Here is a 17,090-nt window from a genome sequence, read left to right as displayed (position 1 = left end):
GGTGTTAGGCCCTGGGCAATCCCTATTGTGACTCCTCATTATTTCAATTGTTTCTTTCTGACTGTAATATTTTTCCCTTGGTCTGAAAGATCTGAAATTTAGCCATGGTATTCCTTGAAGTTTTCATTTTCAAGTTTCTTTAAGGATATATGTGGTGAATTATTTCAGTGGCTATTTCACCTTCTGATTCTAGGACATCAGGAGAGTTTTGTGTTTTTTTTTTTTTTTTTTGTTGTTGTTGTTGTTGTTTGTTTGTTTGTTTTGTTTTTTTGTTTTTGTTTTTGTTTTTGTTTTGGATGCTGATGACTTTCCATCACTGCCTATTGGAATTGCCTTGAGTCACCTCAATGTTGAAAAGAATCAAGTCCATCAAAGCTGATAATCCCATAATCTTGTTGCTGTTGTCTACAATGTTTTCTTAGTTCTATCTGTTCATGTAAGTCTTTCCAGGCTTTTCTTAAATCAGCCTACTCATCATTTCTTACTGATCAATAATATTCCATCACATTCATATACAATAACTTATTGTATATGATGTGTATTAACTCAATTTATAATTTTTTTTCAATACAAAAAGAGCTACAACAAACTTTATTGCACATGGGGGTCCTTTTCCCAAACAGCAATTAAATATATATATATATATATATATATATATATATATATATATATATATATATATATATATATATATATATATATATATATATACGTATATATATATATATATATATACGTATATATATATATATATATATATATATATATATATATATATATATATATATATATATATATATATATATATATATATATACACACACACATACATACATACATAATGTTTTTGAATATATAACTCTTAGCACAATATACCTTGAGTATTAAAAGGTTCCATCCAATGGCAGTATGGGCCATGGAATCTATGTTAACATATATCATTAGTGCATATACACACCACATATACACACATTTACTACTGTATAAATAATTCTCTTCTCTTTTCTAACTCCTTTATGCATTATATCATTCTTCCCAGGATTAAAAAAAAATCATTTCTCTTCCATTTTTGGAGTTACAGTAGAATTTATACTCTTATTTCTAAAGTATGTTCGCCTTCACCTACATTTTACTATTCATTCAGGATTTTCTATATAGAGCTCATTTTTGAGCAGTCATACCAAGAGAGTCAATCTATTCAATCCATTTCCAATGGAAGAAAGAGGAAGAAGGAAGAAGGAGATTCAACCTTGTCCCCTCTACCACACAAAAGAGCAACTAATCTTCAATGATCTTTTGTTTCTTAACAGTGCAATAAAGAGGGTAAGAAAAAGCACATAGAGAGAAGGCAGAAGGCAATACTTTTACTTCCCTTGACTCTGTGTTGTGGTTTGAATATATAGTATTCATATATGATGATAAGAAAGGATACAAAAATTGGTTTTGGTTATCAGACCCTGTTGAAAGATCTAGGGCATGTATTGGGAATTTGGTCATGGCACAAATGTAATGTCAAGAGGTCAGTTGCATATGAAAGGACTAGCTCCTCTGTTTCTTTCCTAAATCTTTGCCACCTCATCTTTCTCTTCCTGTATCCTATTATCCTTTGATATACCTTCATGTAGCTATGACAACTTTCCTTTCCTAAGATAAGCTGTGCAGACCCTCTGTGGTTGTCTGTCCTTTGTTCTCCCAGAGGATCATTACATCAGAAAAGTGATGCTATAACATACAAGTGGCTTGGATTTAAGTAAGGGAAGGCTGTGCAAGGTAATTTGCCTCATTCTCCCCTCCAGAACTAAGTGGGACCAGTGAAAAGATATAGATCAAGAAGACTGGAAATGACCCTAAATATCTCACCAAATGAAAAACAAAAAGACAAAATTGAATGCTAAGAGTTTGAATACATATCTACATTTATACATATATGAACATACATTTTTATATCTACGTATCTATGTATCTATCTATCTATCTATTTATCTATCTATCTATCTATTTATCTATCTATCTATTGATCTATCTATTTTACCTATCTTTCATCAATGCCTCCTCTAGGTCTTGTTTGAAGCTCAGTCATAAAGCCATATAACAATTATTTTTATAACTTAGGTTTTCCCCTCCCAGATCAGCTGATAAGCTTAATAATACAAAGGACTTAGGACTGTTATGTGTTGCATTGATATAAATGACTACTATAGCTGAATATTATTGAGTTTTTCCTCTGAAAAAACTTTGCTATGAAATTTCTGTGTAAACACATACTTATATAGTATTGTTTAAATGTTTTGGCATCTTCCTCTATTTGAATGTAAACACTTTTTTCTTTATTTACTAACTTTCAAATACTTGTATTTATCATTTTGTTTCTCTTAATTTGAGTGTTGTAATTGTGTGCTTCCACGTAGTTCTTAACTTTTAAAAAAAAATTAGTAATACTTGATTACCCACTATTTCATTGTAAAGTGACATTTTTTCTCCCTGTAGGATTAATCTCAGCTGCACAAATGTGTTAACTTTTTCTTTGTGAAACATTGTATTTTGAGATTTCAGAATTTTATTGTAGTAGCTGGTAGATAATCTAAATTATTACTCCTTAGTACTCCTTGAAGTATCGTTCCCAGTACAAACCAAGTTCTATTCATCCATAACACTGACATCTCTAGGCTCTGATTGTCTCATCAATCTACACTGGATTTGATGTCCAGTTCTGAAATCAGAATAGAATTTCTAATAAAATCTTCTTTTTGTTTCCTATATTAGGGCTATCCTCATTGGCTCTGGAATTGCCTCACACTATAATACAAAACCACATAACCAGCTTTCCCCCCGCTAAAAGATTATGTCTAAACCTTTCCTAGCCAGAACTATTTTCCAGTATTTTTAAATTTCACTGTATTTCCCTATTTTCATTAGCACTGGCCTAGTTATTCAGGGGTTGTTTCTTGAATTTCCCAATAAGACATTGATCTAATGCTCTTTCTGGGTCTTTGTAGAATAGTTGTAAAGGAGACCTGGGTTGTTTTCCTTCATCCTAAGCTGCTATCTTTGCTGGCCTAAATCTGTTCTTTAAAAAAAAAAAAAAAAAAAAAAAGTTTTATTATAATTTCCCCAAATATTCTCTTCCCTCCTACAGACCCATTTCACATAATAAATTGTATGTTTAAAGCCAAAAGAAGGGAAAAAAATCACCATCACTGATTAATCCTTTGAAAAGGTCTAAACATTTGTGGAAAATGGTCAAAGCATACTTACTTTATTATTTGTCATGGTTTTTCCCCTTTTGATCTATCACTTTTTCACAATTATGACTAATGTGGAAATACATTTTACATGATAGAACATATATAACCAATATCATATTGCCTAACATTTTAGGAAGAGTAGAGTAGAGAGAGGGAGATAGAAAAATTTGAAATTCAAAATCTTGTAAATAAAAATGAATGCTAAATATTGCCTTCCCATATAAATGGGGGAAAATAACAAAAAAAATATTAATGAAAATGTGCAAAGTGCAACACATTTCTCTATTTTATTTAAAAATTTATATTTAGACATTTAACACTATAACTATAGTATTATGTTTCTTCTGTTTTACCTTAATTTATTTTGTCACCCATGTTTCTACTTGTTATTTTCCCTCCCATTCCTCTTACTCTCTGTTTCTTACCCTTTTCTTTGGCTTGAGGATTTTGTTTATTACTTTATTTTTCATTGTTATTTGCTTTTATAACTTAATTGTCATGTTTGTCCTATCACTAAAATAATCAGTAGAATTCCATTTACTCTCCTATTTTTCTATGCTTTGTTCATTAAAAATAACTTCTACAATTACATATGGAAACCATTGCTTTCCCCTTTTCATTATTTGTCTTTAGTTCTATTAATTTTGATTCTTAAGTTTATTTAATCACTTTTCTTCTTTATGCATTAAATCATAAAATTAAAAATGTCTTACCTATTTTGAATTTTCTTTTCTAAATAGTTTATTAAATTTTACATATGATCCCATGTTTTTCTTTTACTGTTGTGACTCATTCTTAGAATAACAAGAGATAGGGAGGATTCTTCCCTTTTTATATTGTTCATCACATATCTTTGCCTTCCTCTTGTCACTTTGTCTAAAAATCTCTTGCATGAATCGATGCCTGTCTATTCTTCTATTAATTTTCCCCTTGGTTCTGTGATTCATTTTCTCCTGAGGTAGCATGATTTGTTTCTCGAAATACCTAATAGATAATAATCATTGTAATATCCCCTGCACTTATTAGAGATTATCTCTATTTTCTTATGTGGGCATTCATTATTGCTACCTCCCCACTGCCATTGAAACTATACCATTTCTTTCCCTTCTTTTTAAATCCTTTCTTTTGTCTCTTAATTCATTCCCCCATAGTCTCCCTTCTCTCTCTCTTTTTTTTTTTTTGAGAGACAACAGGAGTTACTTTTCCTCCATTATTAACCTTGTCTTAATTGAGATATCTTCCTCTTCTCCTTCCCCCTTTTATGTAAACTCCCATTTTTATCTTCCTTCAAAGGAACTATCCTCAAAATTTAAACAATATAATTAAGAGGGAGAAAGAGAGATACAGAGAGGGAGAGAGAATTTGTATATCTAGAATGTTTGCACCTATGTGGGTGTATTCATGTATGTATAACTGCATGTATATGTGTATACATATGTGTATATATAAATATAGGTATGTGTGTATGCATACACATATATGTATACCTGTGTGTGTGTGTGTGTGTGTGTGTGTGTGTTTGGGGTATGAGGGGGGCAATGACCAATGTGTTAAAGGTTTCAGAAGGATTTTGAGCCTGGCCTGGTTGATAGTATAAAATAGGAAGGCAGCAGAACAGGTTATGAGTACTGGTTGGCCATCATTCTTTTTTATATAATTGATTCTTATTCTCTTCTAGCCATAGACTCTTTCTTTTAATTATAATTCATTCATTCTACTGCTACCCAAAATGAAGTTCTACATAGCTCATCATCTGTTCAAAATAGATATAAATATAAATGATCTTTATGGATTTTCCATCCCACTGTGAAGTTTTGAAAATAGATATTCTTCTTTCATTTGGTCTTTCATTGTGCTTAATTAGGCTGGGTTTTTTTTAAATACTGAGATGCAGAGCAAATAATAAAAACAGTAACTTTAATAGTAAATCATTTATGTTATGCTCTCTGATGGATCCACTCTTTTTTTTTCAATTAATCATTTTGTGAAATAAGAAAGAAACCAAAAGGACACACACACACACACACACACACACACACACACACACACACACACACTAAACTGAAAGTAAACTCTATCAGTTCTTTCTTTGTATGTACATGGCATTTTTTCTTAGTTGAATTCTTTGGAATTGTTACAGATCTTTGTATTGCTGAGAAGAGCTAGATTAGTCATAGTTAATCAATGTGAAATGTCACTATTACTTTATACAATGTTATCTAAGTTCTCTTCATTTCACTTTGAATCAATTCATGTATTTCCAGATAATTCTGAAATCCTCCTGTTCCTCATTTCTTATAGCAAAATAGTTTTCTATCACAATCATACAACTATTGAAATAATAAAATAAATACTTTGTTTTATGGGGAAAAACAAGAAAATCTTTGTTTAATTTGATCAGAAACAGAAAAGAAAAGGGACTTGTAGGGTAAAGTCAAGATGATAAAGTGAAGCCAGGAAGCTGCTCAAACTCTCATAGTTTCTCTCAAAAACCACATTAAAACAAAGCCTCTGAACAGAGCCTGACAGAATGTAATCATTCTCAAAATAGATTGGAAGACTTCAAGAAAGGTTAGTCTCACAGGGGTAAAAGGGATGTTCAGCCTAGCTAAGGCAAAGTCTGAGAAAGCCAGTGAGAGTGTCTGAATCACAGCAGATCAGAAACTGAGGACCTCTGTCCTGGATCAATAGCAAAGCAGACCAGTAGAGCAGCTTCTAGTATCATCTCAGAAAGGATATTGTAGTAAACTAGTCTGTTTCTTGGAAAAGCCCATAAAAGTAGTCATTGCTCCCAGCAAGACAACAAACACAATGGAACCCTGTGCTCAAAGCCAAGGCTCAGAGCTGTGCAGGAAATTTGGGACAATGCCCCCTTTAGAAGCAGAATACCCCCTTTATTTATCATAAAAGTAAAAGGAAAGAAAGAAAGAAAACAACAAAGAAATAAAGAAGGAAAGAAAAGGAAAGAAAACAAGCAAAAAGGAGACAATAACCTTGACTATTGAAAACGACCATGATAACAGGGAAAACCACAACACCAACAGAGGCAAGGTAAATTGTACACAGAGGAAAATTTAGAAAGATAAGAATTGGTCTCAAACACAAAGAGACTTCTTGTAAATACTCATAAAAGACTTTAAAAGGCACATAAAAAAGGTAGAAGAAAAAAGAGGAAAAGAAATGAGTAGTATACAAGAGAGAGTCAACAGCTTGGAAAAGGAAGGCAATTCCTTAAAAACCACAATAGGCTGAATGCAAAAAACAAACAAACAAACAAAAAATAAAAAAAAACAAAAAACAACAACAACAACAACAACAACAACAACAACAACAACAAATTCCACTGAAGAAAATAACCCCTTGAAAAATATAATAAATCAAATTGGAAAGGAGTTACAAAAGCTAACTGAAGAAAATCACACTTTAAATACTAGGACAGGGCAAATGGAAGCTAAAGATTGTGTGATAACAAGAATCAATCAAACAAACCAAAAAGAATGAAAGAATGGAAGAAAATGTGAAATACCTCATTGTAAAAACAGCCAATATGGTATATAGATCCAGCAGGATCATTTAGAAATTATTGGTCTACCTGAAGGCCTTGACCAAAAAAAGAGCCTGGATAGCATTCTTCCAGAGATCATCAAGGAAAACTGCCATGATACATTAGAAACAGAGAAAGAAATACTAATTGAAGGAGTCTATCAATCACCTTTGCAAAGAGTTCCCATAAGGAAAATCCCAAGGAACATTGCTGCAAAACTCCAGAACCACAAACTTAATGGAAAAAATACTGCAAGCTGTAAGACTAAAGCAATTAAAGTATCAAGGAACAACAATCTGGACTACCCAGGTTCTGGCAGTGTCTACAATAAAGAATCAGAAGGTAAAGGAACTGGGTATACAAACAAGATTTAACTGCCTAGCAAGACTGAGAACAATCAGGGGAGATGATGGATCTTCAACAAAGTAAGAGATTTTCAATTATTTCTAGTGAAAAAAACAAAACTAAACAAAAAAAAATCACTTTCAAACACAGAACTCAAGAAAAACCTAGAAAGGTAAACATGGAAAAGTATATATTATTGAAAGATTAAATGGTTATATTCCTGGATGGGAAAATTATCTTGAGGACTGTATCTCTTATTGGGAGAGTTAGAGAGGGCAATCACATAGATGGAGGGTGTGGTTGTGAATGGATTCTGCTATAATTATATCAAAGAAAATAGCATTAAGTCTTGTAAAAAGGATTGTACTGGGAGAAAAGGAAAGGGAGAGTAAAATGGTACAAATTAGATCACATGAAGAGGCAAAAAACAAACAAACAAACAAAAAAAACAAAAAAACCTGTTACAATAAAGAGAAAGAAATGAGGGGGGTGATCATTGTATAAAGCTTAATCTCATCAGTTTGGGATTAAAGGAGGAATAACTTAATCACTCAACTGGGTATAGAAATTTGTCTTATATTATAAAAGAGTCAGAGGAAAAAAGAGAAATAAAAGCAGGGGCAGGATAGAAAGAATAGAAACACTAGGATAAAGGAGTAAGAGAAAGGGAGAGGAGGAAGATAAGATAAGGCAAATAATGGGTGGGGTGGATTAAAATAAAAACACTACTAAGGGGAAACAGAGTGGAAAGAAAGAAGGAAAATAAATACAGGGTAGAAATTAGGATGGAGGGAAATACAGAGCTGAAGTCATAACTCTGAATGTGAATGGGATTAACTCCCATTAAAAAAAAGAAAAAAAAAAAAAAAAAAAAAAAAAAGCAAATACAATAGTGTATTAAAAAACCAGAATCCTACATTATGCTACTTAGAAGTAATTGGAAACAAATAGATATAAACAAAGTGAAGATAAAAGATTGGAGCATAATTTATTATGCTTCAGCTGATGCAAAAAAACAAACCAAACCAAACCAAACCAAGACAACAACAACAACAAAAAAAAAAAAAAAAAAAAAAAAAAAAAAAACAAACAAACAAACAAAAAAAAAAAAAAAACAGAGGTAGCAATTCTGATCTTAAATAAAGCAAAAAATAAATATTTAATTAAAAGTGATAAGAAAGGAAAGTACATCTTCTTTAATGGTACAGTAAACGATAAAGTACTAATGATAAATAAATACACACACACACACACACACACACACACACACACACACACACACACCCTCCCGACAAACACACCAAGTACTAGAGCATCCAAATTCCTAGAAAAGCTATTGAGTCAGGCCCAGGAATGTTAGGTTCCTACTAAGTGCTAATGAGATAATGAGATAATAGGTTCTTACTAGGTGCTGAACAACTCTCTAGTTTGGCCTTTGGGGGCAGTTTTACCCCTTTGAACTTCTGGGGAGGAGCTTGCATGTTTAGGAGTAGCAAGTTAATTGGTTGAAGTATTTTTTCCCAGAAGCCCTTGAGTTATCCCACACCCATTCTCTGGGAGGACAAAAGAAGGCACAATCTGGAACGGAAAAAGTCTGTACTTTAGGTCAGAGTTGGTGGCAGTTGTGACAGCAGATCTCCTCCCAGAGAGTGATCAGCAGTCTCTGGAGACAACAGCACATTACATATTGGTGCCCACAACATGGGGCAAGGATTTTTGCACCTTCTGAGCCCTTCAGATGAGCTAGCCTGGACCCTTTATAATTTGGCGCCCGAATAGGGACAGATACAATCCTGATTCCAGTGGAAAAACCTCCAATTCAGATTCCAGCTGAAAAGACTTTCTGGTGCAGAAATAACCATGAGTAACAAGGAAACTTTGTTAAAGATTAAGTGAGTATTCTAATAGATAAATAAGGAACTTATCTTGTTAAGGGCTAAACCAGCAATCTCTTACAGTGAAATGGGGCAGATGTTAGCTTAAAGACAATCCCTCGACTTCAGCCGACTCAGCCCCAACCCCAGCCCCAGAGGCAGCCTCAGCTCCATCCCCATTCAGGAGTGGTACTATAGAGAGTATAAACTCTTGAGGAGCAAGAGTTTACTTGTAACCTGGGTACAGATTGCTAAACTCTTGGCTGCATTAAGACCCTTGGCTCTTAGAGGAAGAAAAAATAAATGTAGATAACTGGAAGCTAGTGGGACATGAAATAAAAGAATTTCACACGAAAAAAATGGGCTTCGTTCAATTTCTGCAGAGGTATTTTATATCTACAACAGTTAAATTAGCCTTAAACTATCAAGCAAGTTGTAGGAGAAGGAAAAGTTTTAAAAATGAACAGAGGAGGAAGTGTGAGGAAAAAGGGAAAGATCAAGATCTTGCCCAAGAGCAAGGGGATTTAAATGAGGAATTAGGATGTGATGACTCTGATTCTCTTGAAGAAGCTTCAGCCCTGCCTAGAGAGCAGATTATTGACCATCCCACATCAACTCCACCTTCAGGGGTGGAGGAAGAAGGAGAAGAGGAAGGGGCAGAAACACAAACAGTATTGCCTGTGAAGCAGCCTATGACAAGATTAGAAAAAGTATTGGTTAAGGCTAAGAGAGAAGGAGAGGATATAAGTGATTTTATACATGCATATCCTGTGAATGAAGAGATTGATTCTGTAGGTCAAAAAAAGAAGATATGCACCTTTAGATTTGAATAAAATTAAAGATGTGAAAAAAGGTTGTACCCTTTATGGGGCTACATTAGCTTATGTTAAAATGTTACTAGATGGTTTGTCTTATGAAGTCCTAACCCTGAATGATTGGAAATCCATAGCAAGGACATGTCTAGAACTTGGACAAAACTTGTTGTGGCTTGCGGAGTTTCATGAATTTTGTAAAATTCAAGTCAGATGCAATTTGGAAATAGGAGTTAACACACAATTCACTTTTGAGCACTTAGCTGGTGAAGGTCGATATGGAGAGAATTCAGAACAGATTAATTATACCATGACAATATATGAGCAAATTACTAAGGCTGCAATAAAAGCTTGGGGTGTCCTCCCTGGACAGAAAGATCGCAGAGAGGCTTTCACTAAAATACAGCAAGGTCCCAATGAACCTTTTGCAGATTTTGTGGGACGTTTGCAAACTGCTGTCCAAAGAACTATTGGAGAAAATGCAGCTACAGAAATAATGACCAGACATCTGGCTAAGGAAAATGCCAACGAGATTTGCAAAAGAATTATATGGGGATTAGACAAAGATGTTTCTTTAGAGGAGATCATAAGACAATGTGCCACAGTGGGAACAAATGCTTTTTACACCCGGATTATTATGAACATGGAAAGACAGGGTCCCTCCTGGCAAGGGACTTCTAGAGAAACTCAGTGATGTTTTCAGTGTGGAAAAATTGGACATCTAAGAGCTCAATGTAGATGTGGAGATAGAGTGAGAAGACAGGATGAAAGAATACCTAAAACTCCATGTCCAAAATGTCACAAGGGTCTCCACTGAGCCTCCAAATGTACATTGATCCGGAAATGAGAGGCAGGGCTCAGCTTCAGCCCCCCAAGTGGGGCATGATGGCAGCCAAGGTTACATCCAGAGAATTTTAAGACATGATCAATCAGCGAAAATGCAATCAGATGGAAAAAAGGGATTGAAATTAGGAAAAATAGAGTTGTATGCAGTAGAGACTACTGAGATATATGTGTATATGCTGCATGTAAATACATGCACACATGTATTTGTGTTTAGATATATTATATGTACACAAATTTTTTTTCATATTAAACTTTGGAAATAATTTTGTATATATTATTTCATTTGAACTCCATAAAAATAATACTTATGGATGAAGAAAACTGAGGCTACAAAAAGTTTTGTTATTTCAGCAGTCAAAAACTATTGAATATCTGAGTTAGAATGAAAACTCTAACTATGAGACTAGCATTTTATTCATTAGGCAACCCAACTGAGCATTAAGCCTATCACAACTGTCTGATTCTGACAGAGGAAGGTTGAGGTACCCCACTAATATAGTTTTGCTGCATTATTTTTATGGAGTTCAAAAGAAATAATATATGCAAAATTATTTGCAAAGTTTAATATGCCAAAAAATTTGTGTTTCATATACATATAATATACCTAAACACAAATATATGTGTGCACATATTTACATGTAACATATACACATATGTATATGTGCATATAAAACCATGTATAATATATTATGAAGGTAAAATAAAACAAAATATAGCCATACTGAGACATAAAAATCACACGTTAAAGAGTACCTCTATTGGTAGTAAATAATCCTATATTATTTAAAACCTCTGTGAATGATCCTTTCACCTTTATATTTTGTGATTCTATCATGAATAGGAGAAGTAAATTAGTATTGGCAGTAAAAAAATAATAAAACTATTTCAACCTATGGCAGCAAAGGTGGGTCTATTCATTCTATTATGAATTATTTGAATTAAAATGTAAAGATATAGTATATACATAGATGGATCTTGGGTTTTTATTATAAAGAGATTAATCTCCAAATTCAACAAAGAAATAGATAAAATTTTATTTCATTCTCATTCAATTTTCATTTCTACATTATATTCATCCTCTTTAGTTCTTGCTAATTACCCAACTATATATAGTTTTACTGGGATCGTCCAAATATAACAAACCACATATTCCTCTCTTCCAATCATTTCCCAATCCTTGATTTGGGATATTTCATCTCGAGGATATCGCCAACCAAATTGACATCACTTTACGATGTTCCATTTGTTCTCATCTCTGATTCGTCCTGTTTATTTATTTTAGGTTTTTTTAGACTAATAATTGCTTTCATTGTTATCAATTCTAGGTAACATTCTGAAAGAATTATATAAATACATAATTATACTATTTACATTTTAGGGTGGAGAAGTTAAGGCACAGAAGGGTGTGAGAATTGGTCAGCTTTATTCCATTAGTGATTAATAGCAGTAGAATACAGGTCTCTTTAATCCAGGAGTTCTGCTCTGATAATTTCATTGACCTCTTAATTCTATAGAGGCTTGAATAATTTTATATAATCATTTCCTTTATAGATGAATGGAATATTACAATGTATTCTATGATTTGTTAAAATTTTAAAAAAAGAAAACAAAAAACTCTTTTGCTTATATAGAACAATCCTATGACAGTGACATTGCCCACTGCTGTGGTGACATTGAAAGAAAATATCATAAAAAGGAAAAAAAAAACAACATTATTTTTTGCTGCAAAGCTTTTCTTAATAAGACCATACTCTTTTTGAAAAAAGAAAAAAAATTATAACAAAAAGTACTTTAAGGTTTAGAGACAAGCCTCTCTCATTTTTGCTGCAAGAAGTTGTTTGTCAAAGATTTAAAGTACATTAGTTTATGTCAGTGCAGCTCTTGGGATCCTGGTTATGGAACGATCTAGGACAAATTGTTTTAAAACAAAGTCTTATTGGCATTCAGAAACTACTATGGAAAGTTCTGAGATAAATCTGCCTTATGCCAACAATTGCCCTATAAATAATAATCTTACAATTAAGGTTTTGTTTAAATCTACTCAAATTCACAAAATTAGAGCTATCAACTGAAAGAAAAAATATTTCCAGAAGGGATGACAAATTCATCAGCATATTTTAAAGTTCCAGATGGAAATGGTAGGTATATGCCAATCAATTCAAGACTACTATGTTTAGATATATGTACATGTGTGTGTGTGTATATATGTGTGTGTGTGTGTATGCACACACATGTATTAAGTCAACTATATCTACTTATCAGAAAAAAGATGTTACTGTTCATTGACATATATTGCTCAATTACCCTCCAAAAGTATAAGACATGGAAAGACTGACAAATGATAATAAGAACAGTCAATCAAATTCATACCACTGATGTCAAATAATGAGGGAATCATTTCAGAAAATGTAAGACAAAAAATTACTGAAATCCCAAAAGAAGACAATTACTGATCATGGCAAAAAAAAAAAAAAAAAAAAAAGTGTGTGTGTGTGTGTGTGTGTGTGTGTGTGTATAGATAAATATAAATGTAGATATAGAGCTATAGATATAAATATGTACTTATGTAGCTATGGATAGATAATTACATTTGTTTTCAAATTTTATTATTTTTTTAATAAGCTGAAGTATTGGTTATATTTTACAATATATTTTACAATGTAGTATAATTCAGGGCTTTCCTTTGAACATCATGTTTTAAACAATGTTTTGAAAATATTGTATCAATGAATTTACTTGTTAATTACATAAATGTTCATCAAATGGCAAATATTTAAAAGGATCTTTTAAAGGAAATCATGGTTTAGTACTTGGAGAAAACTGAAATGAGATACACACACCCACACACACCCACACCACGAAAGCCATTTATAAAATTCGGCTACATAAAATCATTTTGATAGAAGTGTCTTCCTAAAACTTACAAACAATATTTCAGTCCAAATTATCTCATTCATTAATGTAATCTTTAACTATCTTTCAAACATCTCAAACTGGATGTCCAGTAGACATTTAAAACTCAACATGTTCAAAATGGAATTCATTATCTTTCCCCTTAAATTTTGTCACTCTTTTATATTCCCTATTATTGCAGAAAGCAGTTCCATTGTCCCAATCATTCAAATTTGCAATCTAGGAGTCACTCATGGTTCTTCAATATCTTCCCCTGTCCCAAATTCCATCTTTTGCCAAAGCCTGTTGATTTCATCTTTGCAACATATTTTGAATGCAATTCTCTGACACTTCTTCTACTCTGCTATAGGCCCTTATTATTTCATGTTGGGACTATTGCAATCACCTGCTGTTGGGTCTGTCTCTCTCAAATCATTCTCCATTCCAATAAATTATCCATCCAGCTATTAAAGTGATGGTCCTAAAATACAGACAAATCTGTCCATGTCACCCCAGCTACTCAATTAATGCTAAAGACTATTTCACCTCTATAAACAGATATAAATTTTATGTTTGGCATTCCAAGTCCATAATGAGCCATCTCCTTCCTATCTTTCCAATCTTTTTTATAGCTTACTTCCTGACGCCATTTAGTCTTCAGTCTATCCTCCTTGTGCTGCAAATAAAATACTGTATTTTTTGACTCTGAACATTTTCTCTGACTGTCTCCTATGCCCAGAATGTTCTCTCTCAACATCTGCCTATTGGTGCTTCTGGCTTTCTTTAAACCCCCTGTTCCCAGTCTGATCTTTCCTAAGAAGTGTTTTCTAGCCCTTTTAAATTCAAGTGACTTCTGTCTATTCTCAACTTTCCATTATATATACAGTGTGTATTTATTTATTTGTTTGTTTTGCCCTTTCTTTGTTGCCTCCTCCAGTAGACTGTGAACTCCTTGAGAGCAAGGATTGTCTTGCATAGAAAAGTCGCTTAATAAATACTTATTACATTGGTTGAAATACTTAGAAATCTTTACTTTGGAGGAATCAGGTGAAGGGCATTGTAGATAATCTCCAAATATTTGAAATATTCTCAGTTGGAAGATGAATTAAACTTATTCTACTAGGTCTCTAAAGGGTTAAACTAAGACTAATGTGTGGAATTAGTGAAACTGGCAAATTTATATATAATGTCATGAAAAAAAAAAAAACTTCATGATATGAGTAAAAGTCACAAAGATTAGATCTTATATTTTTTTAATAAATGAAAGTTAAATGATCATTAAGTATTAAGTAGGTTTCATGATAGATTGACTACCTATCTTTAATTATAAAAACTCCAACCAAAGAAGCAATATTAAATCTTTCAGCAAAAGGTGTTGTTTTCTTTAATAGCCTGAAGAACAGTTGTTGTTTCTGATATAAAGATATAAGGCTATAGATTCACCACAAAAATATAAAATTTGAGGATTCTTTTTTTCCCTGTTACTGAGAATAAATTTATAGTAAATAATATGCACTTTTTATTTGATTCCCCTTGTCATATCTCTTTAGACTTAGCATAGTATCTTTGAATGTGGTCTCTTTACACTTAGTTCTCAGATTTGACTTATTCAAGTAAGGAAAATGATTTGAAAATTTTGAGTATAATGTACTTGCAATATGGGAACTCACTCCTTTCATGCACTTCTGCTTTCCAAATCAACTATTGTCATCAGACTCCTGAATAAGTATATAATAATTATTTTTTTTCATTTTATTATATAGAAACTGTAGTCCAGAATGAGATCATTTGTACAGAGTCTCAACAAAAGGAGTGTAGAACTTGTATTTAAACTATGAGGGTCACCCTTATTCTCTTCCTATATAGTACCACAGCTTAGTTAGTAGTCATGCTAAGAAGTCTCCTGAGGCACAATCAGGCTATGTGACTTTAACACAGCTAGTAATTATGAGACTTTATTTAAACCTAGATCACCCTGACTCTAAGATATCCAGAGATCTCCATGGACTATATATAGAGTTATGCAGTTCACCTACTATATCATGCTGTTGTTATGCATTATTTTTATCTTGTACTAAATTATTATCCTCCATTGAATTCTCCCTTTAAACTGTGGAAACTTTTGAACAACACTTTTCCTTTCCAGTAAGGATTCCAATTACACATTTTTATCCATCATCTGAATTAATAGTCTATATGAAACTAACCAACTCTGATGTCATCTGGCATGGTTTCTAAAACACATCCATTTCCCAAGCTTTAAGTTGCAAAATTTAATGAGAAGTTCACAAACACATGCTAAGTTCACATGAAGTTCATAAATATTAAAGAAGCCTAGAAAGACAGCAGAAACTACCTTTTGCTGGTAAAGGACAAAAACTTACAAACAGAAATATAAGAATGGACATTACTGTCTGGATTCTATGAAGACTTTAGGTGGCACAATGGATAGAGTGCCAGGTCTGGCGTCAGGAAAACTCACCTTCCTGAACTTCAATCTTGTCTCAGACACTCACTAGCTATGTGATCCCTAGCAAGTCACTTAACTTTGCCTCAATTTCATCATCAGTAACATGAGAGAGAGAAGGAAATGGCAAATTTCTCGTGTGTCTGCAAAGAAAATGCCACATGGAGTCACTTGAGTGTAAAATACTAAAAAATAACATATTTGAAAAATTTCTTCCAAATATTTGAAAGCTGAATATCACTGCATTTGGGTCTTGTACGTTGCAAATAAGATGGACTGTGAGAATTTGGAGAGATGGTAAAATAGTTACCCTTTAATACTGAAGATAATTCAGAATCATAAAATAGACGAGATTAATGGGTTGCAGGAGTGATGTATTCTAAAGATTTGAGACATGAAGGTATTATTGCTGAGACTAGATTGTCAAATTGAGTTGTCTGTAGGAAAACAAAGATCTTACCAGCAACTAAGCTTATAAGCAACTTAAATGACAACTATGTCATTTAAGAGCAGTTTTTTTTTTGTTGTTGGTTTTTGTTTTTGTTTTTGTTTTTTTGAGAAAAATCACTGATATTGAAGGTTGAAAATCTGCTTTGGATTCGTGGCTCTGTCACTTATGAGCTATGGGACCCCAAGGAAAGGATTAGGAAAGGTGAAACAATTTACTTTAGCTCTTTTTGCTGCCATCTCAGTCTTTCATAATCCTCAGCTTCTGTTAAGATATCATAATCCATCTTCTATGGACGATTTTCTGATCCCCTTTTGTTACTGTTTTCTCTTTCCTACCCAAATTGTCACCTATAAATTAACCTGCCAATCTCTTATATCACTCCACTCTGAGTAGAACATCAGCTCCTTGAGGGAAAAGATGATTTTTCATTTTACCTGTTTAATTATCATGTCTAGCTACAACAAACACTTAATAAAGTAAACATTTTATATGTGTTTCTTAAATTCAGATAATATAATCCACAATACAGAATTATTGTGAGGATGAAATAAGTTAATTGTTAAAGATGGTATTTGCAAATCAGGAAGCACTACATTAGTTAAGTAAAAATAAAT

Source organism: Sminthopsis crassicaudata, chromosome 4 (genome assembly GCF_048593235.1).
Source record: "Sminthopsis crassicaudata isolate SCR6 chromosome 4, ASM4859323v1, whole genome shotgun sequence".
Taxonomy (NCBI): Eukaryota; Metazoa; Chordata; class Mammalia; order Dasyuromorphia; family Dasyuridae; genus Sminthopsis; species Sminthopsis crassicaudata.
Note: the sequence above shows the minus strand (reverse complement) of the source record.